Source organism: Columba livia, chromosome 1, assembly GCF_036013475.1.
Source record: "Columba livia isolate bColLiv1 breed racing homer chromosome 1, bColLiv1.pat.W.v2, whole genome shotgun sequence".
Lineage (NCBI taxonomy): Eukaryota > Metazoa > Chordata > Aves > Columbiformes > Columbidae > Columba > Columba livia.
The window spans coordinates 172,633,884-172,649,009 of record NC_088602.1 but is presented as its reverse complement, the minus strand read 5'-3'; positions in this window follow the sequence as shown (position 1 = coordinate 172,649,009).

Genomic DNA, 15,126 nt, shown 5'->3' with positions numbered 1-15,126 from the left:
GCAAGAACGCTGCCTGGAGGACCCAGACCGCGGTGATAAATGACTGCTGAGTGCTATTTAGGGCATGGAGGCCTAAGGAAGTGCCAGCGAACTAAATATCTAGTCAAGTCTTGGCATCGTTACTAATGAGTTCAAAGGAGGATGGCAAAGGGAGCTGCTCCAGGCTCCCTGCTTATCCAGGGCTGGTGAATTCCTGGTGCTGGAAAATAGCTCTGAGAGGCACAAGCTGCAGCAGTGTCACCGCAGAAACTCCTCCAGGCAGCAACATCAGTGTTGTGATGGCCATATTAGAAGGCACATTCACTGAATGACATTAAGTGGATCATCTTGGGTAGAGATGTGGCCAGGAGGTAGCACAAAAGGAGGCTGTGCCCTGTGGAGTTGGTGGGGACGACCCTCTGAAATGTTAGAAAAATGTACTGGGCATTGAAACCAAAAGGGTTTGGAAGGTGACACCATGTTGAACAGCCTCTGGTGGGAAAGCTCTGCAGAGCTGGGCTGTCCAAGCAGCCCGATCCAGCATCCGCTCTGTGCCTGGTTCAGTCCCTCCGTTTATTTCTGCTGGCACGATCGAAAAACCAAGCCACGAAGGGTTTTCGAACTGGAATGATTCCCTGGCCAAACACCAACGTAATTTTGACTTTTATCCCTGTCTGGTATGTAAACACAGTTTGAAGGGCTGCAGTGGCAGAGGGGAAGGAATCTCATCTCCAAGCCAACTCCTGCTAGCCAGGAGCAGTGGCCGTGCTCCTCAGGCACCTGCCCTTCTGCAGGAAGATGCTGCTTCTGGTCTGAAGAGGGGAAGGGAGGAAAGAAACAGCTCTGGAGTTTGGTGTTTGAACTATCCTTGGACAGCTGATGTCGCAGCTTTATCACTGGTGGCCTGAACTCTGCAGCATCCTTGTCCTCCCACCTGCCCACAGGCTGCCCTTTGGCTCTTTTGGAGGAACTGGAGGAAACCTGGTTGAGTAGCTGAGCTGGATTAAAAAACAAACAAACAAATAAAGCAAGGAAAACAAAACAAAAAGGCATTTTTTTATCCAGATCAGTTCCCCAGCTGGATTTGGTGAATGGACACGTGTGGCCAAGCTGCTCATGGTGCTTGGTTTTGGAACCATTCCTACCATGGGGGTTGTACTGAGGACAGCAGGCTGGAGGGGTGCAACAGGGACCTGGGAAACACGAGGAAAATGTAGCAAACTGCACTCAACCTTGCTGAACTGGTACCTTGCAGGGACCACTTGCAGGAGGAGGCAGAGTGAGAAATATCTCCGAGGGTGGCAGGGCGGTGATGTGGGCAAAACTGGATTTTGCTCCCCTGGGGGCAGGAAAGGGCTGAAGACAGGAAGGTAGAAAGGGACAGCATGGGCACTGAGAGCAGAGAGGGCATGGGTGACCGCCCGGGCTGCTTGCCCTGGTCCTGGCCACTCATGGTGGTGGCCAAGGTGCCCAGAGTTTCCTGCCATCAAAGGGCTCTGAGAGCCAGTGTGTGCCCTGCAGCCAGCAGCTGGGGAGAGCTTGGCAGGTTGAGGACAATAAAATGGATTCAGTCCCCTTTTGACAGCTGAGACCTGAGGAAAAGTGTGCAGACCACCCCATCAGTGGCATCCCTGTTTCTGCAGAGCCAAGGATAGGACTCCCTGGTCTCCTGAACTTCTCAGCTCCCATGCACTGGCTGTGTTTGTTCACAGAGATGTACAGCAGCATCTCTCTCATCCCCGGTTCCCTAGCTGTCCCCTCAAATCCCCAGATACCTCTAGTTTATCACTCCAGCAGCAGTGGCATTCCCACAAGGGAGCAAGCGCCATCGTTCGCTAATCAAGGCATGTCAGAGAGATGCTTTTGCTCCCCCTTGCTCCAGCTATGCTGAGCGCATGGGCTGACTGGAAGTGAGAGAGACCAGGGGAGATCAGCCCCATGGGGAGCATATCATCCCCACAGCATTGACCTACCACCCCTGGGAAGGATGGGCAATGTAGATAGTCAATTCTCCATTATCTGCAGCACAGGTAAGGCAGCTGGGGCTCGCAGGGAGCTGGCAGGAAGATGGAGGCGTTGAAGGGATGCAGCAGAATTTGCACTGCGATAACTAAATCCGTCTAAAATATGAGGCCAAACCATTTATTTATGGTCTGGCTGATGTGCAAAATTTTGACCACAGTGACTGCTGCTAGAGAGAGACCAGACACTCATAGAAAAGCCACCAGCACAAACCCCCTGCTTGCCACATTCCCCCTACACCAGTGCAAAAGGCCACTACAGCTTTGCAAGAGCGGCACCGCTGCACACAAAAGCGTGGTGCAAACGCAAGAGGAGGCAAGTGTCAGCAAAGGGAAACGGCGTTTGGAGACCTGCTCTCAGCTGTTTCACAGGAGCCTGAGCCTGTGTGCATGTCCTGCCCTGAAACATCGTTGCTTCTTCCAAAATAGCTGCAAAACACCATACCTGGACACTGCATTAAGCAGATACCTGAAGGCAGGAGAGGATGATCTATGTAACGGGGTATGCAGGTGGGATGAGGTAGCCATAAAACCATCACCAACAATAACATGAATCTTGCTAATTTAACTAAGCCTCTATATTTATTCACTGATCCATAAGGCCTTGATTAGAGATTGGCTAGGAAGACATTTGTTTTAGATTATATGCAGAGAAAATCTCGTGCCTCTGAGAAGGCTCTGCTGTGTATCACTCCCAGGTGTTCAAACACCATGAATCAGATCCCTTAATATTATTGTGTTTGGCTTAAAATAAAAAGAAAATAATACCAGCTCCTTTCCATTTGTGATCGGCTCTTCCAGCCTCTGAGGTGCCTTGAGTAGCTTCTCCAGGTGGTTCTTTGCAACCTCCATGGCCCAAAGCTTCCAGCAAAGCAGAAAGGGCAGTGCAGGGGGGCTGCAGCCAGGGGATGACACCTCCCCACCCTCCTCCCCAGCTTGGTGCTTTCCCCATCCCACTGATGCTAAAAGGCAACTTCACCAGGCCTGAACTTGCTCTGTCCTTAAGGCCATTTTAAGGTATTTTGTACACATGCAGGTTCCTCCCACCCTCCAGTTCCTGTGACCCATCTAAGTCCTCAAAAGGGGCCTATAAGAAAGATGGGGACAGACTTTTTAGCAGCGCCTGTTGCGATAGAACAAGGGATAATGGTTTTAAACCAAAGGAAGGGAGATTCAGGCTGGATATGAGGAAGAGTTTTTTTACAATGAGGGTGGTGAAACACTGTCCCAGGTTGCCCCGAGAGGTGGTAGATGCCCCATCCCTGGAGACATCCAAGGCCAGGCTGGACGGGGCTCTGAGCAACCTGATCTAGTTGAAGATGTCCCTGCTCATTGCAGGGGGCTTGACTAGATGAGCTTTGAAGGTCCCTTCCAGCCCAAACTGTTCTATGATTCTATGAATGTCCCTCTGCATCTCCACCTGCTGCAACCAGGGAAGCAAGGACTGGGGAAGACCTTTTTAAATAGAGTCTGCTGGTCCCTCTTAAATCTGGAGGAAAGCTCCAGTAACATCTAAAACCTGCCTCCTTTCACCTTCGAGGATTGTTCAGTACAGGAAAAACAGGTTTAAATAAGCGAAAAGAAAAATAAAAGAGCACTCAAAAGGGAAATAGTTCTGCAAATTGAGACCCAAAGAATCCCGGAGGTATTTGATGCTTGAACGGCTGAATGAGATGCCATTCTGCAAGGCAAAGCATTCAGACTAATTTATTTATTTAAACTGGCATCGAGACGCTGCTCAAATTTGCTGCCTGCAGCTATCCATCAGCTGGGACCCAGCAGGCTGACAAGGACACCGTGGGCATGGGGGGATGCAAAGCCCTCCTCACTCAGTGCCTTCCTCGGGAGGGTTTTCTTCCCCAACAGCGAGGGCAGGAGAAGCAGGGGACCATATGCCCCCCAGCACCTCAGAAATGCATCGCCATGATTTCCCAAGCTGGGTGCCATCACATGGGTGGCTCTGGGGCAATCTGTGGGGACCAGACAATCCTTCACTTTCCTGGGCTGTGACATTTCTGGTATCACGTTGGGTGGTGTCAAAACAGCCCATCAGCAAGGATAGCAATAATTCACCGAGGAGTTTGGCCCTCAGCCACTGGTTCATAAGCACACCAGGGAAACCCAGCTCTGGGTTGCCCACGAGACGGGGCAGCCCATGACAAGTTGCCTCACATGAATTTGGGAGGGGGAGTTAGCAAAAGGCAGGAGGAGCCTGTCAAACCAGTCCCTCCCGAAAGTCTAATAGTGCCGGTAACTCCCGTACGTGCCTGGACAAGCTGTCAGCAGGCTCCAGGATGGGATGTAGACCCCATGCAGTTATGTGGGGCTGGGGCTGGTGGCCTAAACACACTCTTGCCTCCCTATGTGGGGTGCACACAGCTTGGATAACTGCTTTTTCCACTCCATGGAGAGCAGGGATGGAGCAGCTTTGGCCCTGGCACGGGCCAACAGCCAAGGGATAGAGTCAATAGCTCTCCCAAGCATCTTCATCTCCCAGGCACAAGAACCCTCGCCAGGCAGGAGCGCTCCCAGCACCAACCTGTAGATGGAAATGGTGCTGGTTTGGAGGGGGGTCCTCCAAATACAGGACCTACTCAGAGATACCCACCAGTTGCTCTCCTGCTCCATGACCCAAACACAACCACTGCAGCTGGTGGTGATAAACAGCAGTCTGTCAGGAAGCAGCAGGAAATGGGAATTAATTGCATGAGGTTTGATGGGTCTGCATAGGGCCAGACCACTCATTTTTGGCTGCTAGCCTCTTCCTGGCTTCTTGCAGCTTAAGATGTACAACACAGCCTGTGGGTTACTGCAGCCTGTCAGGACTGATCTGCAAAAAAATCAGGCAGCTGGGAAAGCAAGGAGAATTTTTTTTACCCTCCCCAGCTGTCCCTGAGTTCACCTGCATTCAGAGGAGAGGTTCGGTGGTTCAAGGTGGAAATAAAGGTGAGATAAACCCAATCCAGGTTTTGTTTAACCATGTTCTGCTTCTCTCTCTAGGGCTCTGCTGACATTGTATGTTGTTTTCCGGACTAGTGCCAGGCATTTTCTGTGGACACATTCCCAAAGGCTTTCCAGATGAAGAGCTGCGATAAAAACCTAACCTGCTACATTGTAGGGCACTTCCTCTTTGCCCTTGGAAAAGCAGGGAAGGGTATTTATTTGGGATATTTACCGCTGCAAAGGAATAGCACCTGGGTAGAACAGCTCACCAAACAAAAACGAAAATGCCACAATTAAAATGCAACTAAAGAAAACACGTGAAACACAAGATATGGAACAAATCCCAGCTTGAATCATCTGGTTCCAAGACCTGCGTGGAGCCCATTGAACTTGAGCTAATATCTATTCACAACATGCAAGAAGCAAAGACAAATAGAAATGGCCCAGAGCTAAAGTTACACGGCGCTGCATCCGGAGACGAAACCAGCCCCCTCTTCTGCTCCAACACTGGCCAAGGCAGTGGCCCTGCTCACTGCATACCCACCTCTGTGGTGCTGTCACCGCGCTGTCCTTGAATCCCAAAGCCATTCTCCAGGCAAGGCGGGAGCACCACCAACGGGTGCACAAAGCCCTCTGCAAACTTTTTGGTGACTCAACCTTGGGCTTGGGGGTACTCCTGTTCCCGTGGCAGCCCAGCAGTGCTGGAGCACATTGCACCCAGGGGCCAGCAGTTGCACGGAGCACTTTCTACTGTCCTAGCTCCGAGCTCATTCCCACCAGGGAGCTGGATGGAGACCCAGCATCTCCCAACCAGGCATCCCCGCCACAGGAATCAGCTGGAGCAGCACCCACTTAGGTGTTGCTCCCATGGAGATGGCCCCAATCATTTAGGTCCCACACTCCATCTCTGGGTGCGAGATGGAGTGAGCCTGTCTGGACCCTGGCTGCAGGGCTTCACAGTTCTTAATGCCAGGCTCACGGGGTGCTTTCCCTGCACCCTTCCAGCTCTGCTGGAGTACAAAATGAAAGCAGGTTGAGCTCATCCTCTTCTTTTGTTCTCCTGTACACCCATGTGGCACTTTGAGGCACATATACTACTAAGGCCCCCTTTGCAACCCAAACTGACCCACAGGACTCAATCTGTTGGCAGCTGCACCTCAAAAAGAGTCTCTGCTTCCTACCTCCCCTGGCCAGGACGATGCTGCTCCCAGCTGCCCTCCCCACATGCAGCCCTGCCCGCCCCACTGCAGGCAATGCGAGCTGGGCGAACGAAGGCTGGTTAACAAAACAGTCACAATTAACCTGAGTCACTTGAGCAAAAGGGGTTACAGAGAGGCTGAACCAGTAATTTGGAAAGTGTCTGGAAGGAGGCTGAGCCTGCTGGTGGGGAGGCTGGTAGTGACAGCTTGGCAGACTTGGTTACCTTTTAACCTCACCCAGCTGCAGGCAGCTCAGATGCGATCAGACCTTTAGGTGTCATTTCCTTTCCAGGTCTTGTTTTGCTTTCAGAGTGTTTTCCTAATTTTGCATTTCTGGGCTATCAGGAATCCATCCTGGCTTGGAAGATGGGTAAATCTCTGGTGAGTGCTCTGTGCCTGCTCACAGCATCCTATTGAGCCAGACAGGGTTGCGAAGCCCCCAAACAGGCACGGGTCGTGGGTCCCCCAAAGAGCGTGCCATGCCAGGCAGGGCAAGCAGCTTGTGGCAGCATAACCACATTAACCCTGCAATAAGCTGTCACCCTGAGCAGAGTTTAATGGTTTAGTCAGATTAATGAGCCTGGGAGAGCCGATCTGGTTCACGCCCCAGCCGTGTGGTTCAGTCAGTGCAGCCAGGGTAAGCACAACGGTTAAGGCAACGCAGCCATATTTACCAAATAAGAGGCTGTGGGGTCAGGGCAGTCTTACTGATGGTGATCCCACTGGTCTTCTCGCTTGTGCCTGTCACCCCTCCTGCGGTGGTCTGAATGGTTACCTCTGGGATGCGTTGATAAGCCTCTGTATCTCACAGGTACTTCAGAAAAGAGCAATAAAATGAGGGGCTGATAGCACAGGCACACAGGGAAGAGAAAATGACGCACATGTTGTAGTTGCTGGCTGTTGCACGTAGACAACAGCCCCATCCTTGGGGTCCCCTTTGAAGGGACAGGCAGCTATTGTCCCTCCAAGATATCCCACTGCTCCATATCCCCATCTTCTCCTGAGATGGAGGAGACATGAGTGAGTCAATATAACCCAGGTGCAAGCAGGGATGAAGCAAGCAGCTCACCAGCATGGTGTGGGACAGGCTGAGGTCTCCCTCCTCGTCCTGACCACTGGCCCAGCTCCTCACCACTTGCAAGAGATGTTTCTTAGGTTCTCTAAGTGCTTGCTGGTACCTGCCTCCAGCTCCCCTCTGCCAGCAGTGAGGAAGCCATAGCTACAAGACAGCTCTTTCCAACATCAATAACTCTTCTCTGCAACGTTATCGAAGGCCTTATCAACACACACAGCTGGCGCTGGTTGCAATGGAATTGGTTTCAAGCCTGTTTTCTTTACAATTCCCTGGCTGGACATGCTTGTATCAGTCACAGGGGACGGGGAAATCAATCCAGCCCCAGCCGAAGCACATTTTCAGCAGCATTTTAACTCATTCAGCCGCAAATCCCACCTTGCCTTTGCTCATGTTGGAGGTGGGAAGAGGGAAGGCAGGGATGGCAGTGCCCACTGTGCTTCAGGGGATGATGGCCACAGTGTGAACCAGCCTCTCCTTGCATGGGGGGCTACAGTGCTCCTGGCCCTACCCTCATCCCCTCCCCAACTCTACTCGCCATGTCTCTGCGTGGCTGGGTGGGTCAAAATCCAGCCTGTGGCTCTTTGACAGATATAATCCTGATGAGATGAGGAAAGATGCCAAAAAAGATGCTGAATAAAAGGATCCTCAGATCCGCATGAAGGGCTAAGAGGGAAGGAGGAGAAAGCAGCAGGAAGAGCTGGACTGGGGCCTCACCTGTGACTGTTGAGGCATGGACGTGGTTTCAGACAGGCTGTGGTGGGAACCAGGCCATGGGGAATATTTCCTCGATTCATAGGATCATAGAATAGGCTGGGAAGGACCTTCAAAGCTTATCTAGTCCAGCCCCCTGCAATGAGCAGGGACATCTTCAACTAGGTCAGGTTGCTCAGAGCCCCGTCCAGCCTGGCCTTTAATGTCTCCGGGGTTGGGGCATCTACCACCTCTTGGGGCAACCTGTGCCAGTGTTTCACCACCCACATTGTAAAAAATTTCTTCCTCGTGTCCAGCCTGAATGTCCCATCCTTTAGTTTAAAACCATAACCCCTTATCCTATCACAACAGACCCTGCTAAAAAGTCTGTCCCCATCTTTCTTATAGGCCCCTTTTAAGTACTGAAAGGCCACAATAAGGTCTCCCCGGAGCCTTCTCTTCTCCAGGCTGAACAACTTCAACTCTCTCAGCCTGTCCTCAGAGGACAGGCAATTTGAAAGTAAACTCCAGAAAACACCATTCCAGGAGGAATTCTGCAAGTGGATGGGAATGGCTGTGGTTTAATGTGGCTCCTCCGCTTTTGACTTGTGGGAGCAAAAGTCACAATTTAGAGGCATTGGGGACATCCCCACACAGCAGGCAGGCAGAGAAAATCCATTGGCTTTGGTGAGCCTGTGTGGTCCTGGCCAACAGCTCCAGCACCCACAGAAAATGCCCCAGATCCTGGGTGCCCCAATGCAAATCCCTTCTGCTCTCTGTGCTGCTGGCAAGCACTTTAAGCCCCTACAGCACACACCAAACAGTTAAGTGCTGCTTCTCTGTAGGCACAGTGAGCTTACCGTGCTTCCTGGAGCTGCCCAGCCACCCATCCCTCCACCAATTTCTCACCCGCTCGCTGCCCCAATGCCTCTCTTGTCCCTCTGACAGCAGACACAGAGCACCCCACTCACCAGGCGGGGTTTGTGGCTAAACAGCCGAGCTGCAGGTACATGCGAGAGTTTCACTACAACTCAGGCTACATGTCATGGGGAGGATGTGGGCTCCAGGATTTGGCCATGTCCCATCTGACAGCACCTTCCTGCATTTCTGCAGGTTTCTTTCTTCAGCCCCAGGAGCTACTGGCTGCATTAAACACTGAGACTGGCCCCCAGCCCATGGGTCAGACCCTCGGTGATCAGACTCATGTCCCCTGCAGTGCTGTGGCACCGGGGCTTTTCCTAATGCAGCCAGCATCACCAGCATCAGGGTCAGCCCAGAAGCTAATGGAGGTGAAGATTCATCAGTAGTGAGTGGAAATAACAGAATAAAACCTGTCCAGACTGTGGCCACCAGGCAAAATGCACCAGCATACCATTTTCCTTCCCTCCCATGCTGGTAAAAAAGATTCTAAACCACGTCTCAGTATGCCCAAGCACACAGCTGCTGCTGGGCTGAATGGGGCTTTGAAAGAAAAAGGTGTTTCTCAACGTATCCTTGTTTTGGCTGTAGTTATTGCCTGAGATCCTGCCAGGGGGGAACAATGTGCCTGGAGACACTGTGTCCGGTGAGTAATGTGACACGGAGATGCTGAAACCTAGGTCTGGAAGAGGCCTCAGGGTGAGGATTAAGGCCAGCGAGGTTGGGGAGAGCACGTGCTGTTCTTGCCTTCTCCCTCAGCATCCCTGTGGGACCAGGGCTTCTTTCCCTGATGTGTAGGCACAGCTCCATTTTAGGATGAAATCTGGAAACTATACCCAAGTGGCAAATGAAAAAAGCCCCTTTTCTGCATCGTGCTGCCCCTGCTTTCCGCATGGTACTTCTCAGCCCTCCCTCGGGAGCTCCCACTGGGCCAGAACTGCAGCAAGGTGACATGCGAGGGGCACATTAGATGAGGAGACAGCGGGCTTGGAGAAGTGAGGAGGTGGGTCAGTTTGACCTGAGCCTGGTTACGTGGGGAAAAATGCAGCATGGGTGTCTGCAACACCACTAGTTGTGATCCGGGGAGAGGTCAGGGGTGACGGCTGAGAAGTGCTGTGTGTGAGGAGGGAAAGTAAATGTGATTCACTTTTCCCCAGGCTATTTTATTCCCCCCTATGTGGTGATAATTTTGTTTGCAAAACTAAATTAACAATCCAAGTGTGAAGAGCAAAACTCCGCCTTGGAAAGGAAGAAGCAAACTGCCTCCCTCCAGGAACAGAGGTCCACAGGTCTGTGCACTGCCGAAGGAGGGCTGCTGCACCCACATCTGTGCATCCAGTATCTTCCCAGGGCCCTTCTACCCCCTTCCACTCATAGAGACATGTTCCTGTTGACTTCTCCTTTATCTTGTTTTGGCCAATTCTGCACATTGCAGATAAAAAAGAAAATAGTTTATTTGGTTTCCATGGCCAAGTGGTGACGACTTGTTAATTCATGTGTCCAGCACTGGAAGAGCTGATAGGTACTGAACCCCCTGCAATCTGGAGGGTGCAGGCTAACCTGAGCTCAAGCAGTGACAAGACCCGGAGAAATGAAGGCAGGTGACGATCTGCTTTTCTGTTTGCTGTTGCTCCTGAGGGGAAGACACCAGAAAGCTCCCAGCCAAGCAGCATTTCTTTTGCCAGAAGGGCCTTGCTGTCACACTCAGAAAAGATGATTCAGAGTAAGAGCGCCCAGTGCCACCAGGTCTCCCAGTACCCTCCACTGCTTATATCTGATTGTGAAATGGAGAAATAAACTCAACAGCAGAGTCAATTATACTGTTAAGCAGCATTCTTTATTTTATCAGCACTGGGGAACACTGGAGATCATCCTCCATAAGTGCTCCAAAGACTGGATGCTCTTATGTTGCTTATATTCACATAATTATTACATATGCATTACAATTTTTAAAAATTTTGACATACAATACATATATACTAAAAAATAATTTATCATATTCGTTATAATTGTTTAGTTTCTTACTTACATCTATTAAGCATTAGTTAAATATAAACGAAGCACTCTGCTTCTAAACAATGTATCACTTAATCTTCTGTCTCTCTCTCGTCATGCAGAAGGGTCTAAAACTTGAAAAATATCCCCTCGTTTTGCAGGGGGTCAGAAAGCATTTATCTCATGCCAATTGGTTAATGATGGGTACATCTTTTATAACTTAATCACAGTATAGATGAATTTAGCAGCTTCTATTCAAATTGCTGTTAGAGACCTTCCTTGCTGCAGAAAGGCCTCTGAAGCCACTTCTGCATGTGCTTTTCCTTGAACGCACAGCGGTTTTTTATCAAATTTATGTAGAGATATAATCTGTCACTGCCAGGCCAAATTTTTGCTCAGCTTTTCCTTCAACCTCCTTCTGACAAGCCACCACTGACTTTCTATTATTTATATTTCCTTTGTTCTTAGAGGAAGTGATGGAAGCCCCAGTACATCAAGTGGTCTAAAACCACACAGCAAAACATAACCTCAGGCTAAAACGTGTGCAGGCTGGAGAGGCATGGCATGAGCAGGAACAAGTGGCATGACCTGGGCCAGGCGGGACGGTGGTGGCCACAGACACTCACCTCCACATCCACCACCCTGGGCAACCGTGCTCTATGTGCCACCCTCCTTGGCCCTCACAGCTGTGGAAAGATTGGATGTTTCATGCTGCCCAGAATCACATAGGAGATGAGGATGAAACTCGATCGCTTTGCCTTTAAGATCGCAAACTGAAAAAGAGCCAAATGCATTTCAGCAAATAATCCAAGGAGCAGGGCTGCCAGAAACCCCTAAGTGAGCACAAACAACCCTTATCTGGCAAAGTTTTACATTACTTAACACCAGTGCAAGTTTAAAGGCATTTGTTTGTTGCTGTTACACACAAGGCATCTTTTCTGGGTGGTTCCTGTTATTAGAGTTAATCCTCGAGCATTTGTACCTGCACTTGTTCACCTTCCCGCTTGCTTGACTGCAGCCTGATTGCTGGAAATGGTGATTGTCAGTAACTGTATTTTTTTTGAGATCTGAGGCCCTAAAGTGCCCAAGGAGGAGATAAATATCATTGTCTTATGCTGTTTGCTCTGTGATCAACGATAGAAATGTCACTTTGCTGTTTTCCTCCCCTGCCACCAGCAGTGCAAAATGAACAAGGGCATCGGATTTCAAGACTGGTTGGCTCAAAGGAGGACTTTGTTTGCGGAGTCTAGCTGGAAGGGATGTTAAAAAGACTGTAATCCCAAAGAGGTGGAAAAGAGTTGACCTTTTGGTGATCTTCTGGGGAAAGGGCGACAGTGAAAGTTTGGCTCTGTGACCATTAACTCGGCTCTGTAACTCAGTGTGAAGGAGTTAACCCAATGTCAAATGACTTGCACACAGGGAGCCCGAGAATTGCTTATCAGCAATAGCCACATGGTGAAAACGGGCTGCACAACAGCAATTGAACAGGAAGTGTTTATAATCTCTCTTAGAAAAGGGGCTGGCAGAGTTACCTCTGTCTGTAGCAGCAAACCCTAAGGCACAGCCCCTTGGATGTGAGCTGGGTTCACCCAGAAGTGATGGGGAAGCACCTTTCCACCCCCTGACTTTGGCTGGCAGGTTGCAGCTACCCGGATCTGCTGAGGCTGGTAAAGCCCAGCACATGCCTGACACCCCGCCCGGAGGCTTTTGCCCATGGCACCCGCTTTTGGCGCTGCCCGAGAGGAAGAAAATAGGGCTACGTCATAGATTCTGGCCACAAAAACCTGAAAAAAACACAGACGACAATGTTTTGCTTCAAAGCCTTGCACCTGGTAAAGCAGTAGCATAGGGTAGGAAGGTGCAAATCATCTTGAGTCTGGGGTGCCAAGTGTTAAGGGGCTGAGGACATCACTAGAGTCCACCTCTGCTTTAGCTGCAAACATAGAAGTGTCTCAGTTAGCAAACAAGCTGAGCAGAGGGCTCAGTTGTGGCTGGGCGGTGTTTTGTCTTGCTTCTTCCATCAGAATTCATTTGCATGCAGAGGTTTGGATGTTTAGACCATTTAAGGTTAACTCGTTGCAATATGTTGATCAGCTGCTTTCCCGGAGGAGCAGCCGGCGGGGGTTAGGGAGCGCCGAGAACAGAAGTCGCTCTGCTGCCAGTGGGATGAACAACCTCTGCCACACTTTTGCCTGGGGTCACTGCACACCCAGGACATCCCTGCAGCACGCTCAGCTCCTTCCCAGCCTCACCAGCTCCACACGTCGCGCCCTGAGCTCAACCTCTCTTTCTTGCCCCGGATTGGGGCGGGAAGCGTCACACACCATGCCAGGAGCGGTTGTCTGTCTGTCCCACAAGCACACAGGGCCATCCCTCTGCTTTCTCCCTCTCTTCTCTCCCCTATTTCTGCTTGTTGTGAAGTCATCCGAATCACTTTGCTGTAAGATCTGTTCCTTGCTGTTGGATTCGGTTGAAATTGGCCGGTGGATTTAAACCATATCGTGGGTGGCTGATAGACAGGCAGATAGACAACATGATTGCGAGAGCTTCATTCCTGTAAAAAATCAGGCTAAAAATGACTCCTTATCCCAAGGGAATTTGTCCAGCATGTCTCAGAATGGAGTATGCAAAGCAGAGAGAAAACACTACACAGACAGCAATGGTTAGGGTGCTAATTCAAGACCCACAGTCAAATTTCTCCCCTACCACAGCCTCTCTGTTTGGCCTCCAGCAAATCACATATTTTTTTCTAACTCTCTGTTCCTTTTACATAAAACAGAGCCAAAGGTTTGGGGGTTTTACCTTCTGGAGAGGATATGATGGCTAAGTAAAGTAGAAATCATGAGGTGCTTAGACACTACATCTAAGCCTACAGTCTCCTCAGTCTGGTGCCATCAAAGCACGTAATACCACTGAATTAAAAAAAAAAAAAAAAAAAAAAAGAAATAATAAAGAATAAAGAAAAAAGACTTCTGCTGTCTGGGCCCACAAACCCAGAACCACACAAATTTGGAAACAAGGTCACGCTTGGGAGGTGGACATGGCTGCACTGGGATGAAGGAGGTACCAGTGTGCTGTTGCATCTGGTAACGTACTAGCACATGCTGAAACAACAGCCTGCTGCATCATTTTGCTCCAGGGTTAGCCTGGGGAAGAAGAGCTAAATCTTGTCTTTCTTCACACAGAGACTGAAAGGTGAAGCTAAAATCCCCCCCAAATCTTTGCAGGGTGTAATAGAGGGGCAAACACCCCCAGGGAGGCTGTGGGAGCCTGTTTCTCTAGTTAGGAGTACTCAGCGTGGCAAACACTGTTTGTCACAGGACAGGGGAGCTGTGGTGTTACAGCTGCCTCTCTGTGCACAGGGATGTTATTCTGCCTCTAGATTTGTGAGCTGATGTTCCTGAACATTTACAATCTCTGGGTGAGCCTATAAGCCTTCAGTATTATCACATTAACACGGAAAATTGTTGGCTGTCTTCAAACTGCTCCAGGGATAATATTTGAAGCAAAGGGATACTGTTTTGCAAGCTAAGGAGGTCCAAAATAGCGACGTTTTCTTCCCATTATTGCCAAGCACCCCTTCTGTGATGGGTGTTTGCTGCCTGGGGGAAATGAATTGGTGAGTGCTGCCCATCCCTAATAGCATTTATACTCCTAGAGCTGAAATAATCCACACGAGCAAAGATAATGCTGCCACTTGCCAGCCACCTCTCTCTCAAAAAAAACCCAAAACAAAACAAAACAACACAATCGTGGACTTGATGCAAATTGAATCATGGCTGCCAAATTCCCCCTGGGGATGCAGGAGTTGCAGAGAAACTCCCTTCAAGCCCAGTTTTCTGCTAGGGACCCATGGCTGTCCCAGAGAGCATTGTCCTGTGGGTGGGCGACTTCATGCCTGACCCAGGGAGATGATGATGTTGCTGTCTTGCCAACATGTTCCCTCTGATATTCTGTTGCTGTCATTGAGATGGAGCCTTTTGGTGTCCTCAAGGACTTCTGCTGGTATGGTATTGTGTTCTGCCACAAAATGACCTCCTTCGTGTGGTGAGAACTTCGCTTGCTGCATTGTTGTCTTCCTCCTCCGTCCTCATTCCTTTCCCTCAGTACTTCTGCAATACTCCTGAGGCACTACTGAATCCAGCTGACCCCTGGCTGTCTTTAGTCATCCTTCTGGCTGAGTTTGAAGCAGGGAAAATTCCCCTTCACTTATGCTGTCTCTGCCTGAGCTCTGATATAGTCTCCATCTTGGGCCTTAAAACTCAAAATTAGGATGTCCCCTTCCCATGGAAGCCCTCCCTGGTAC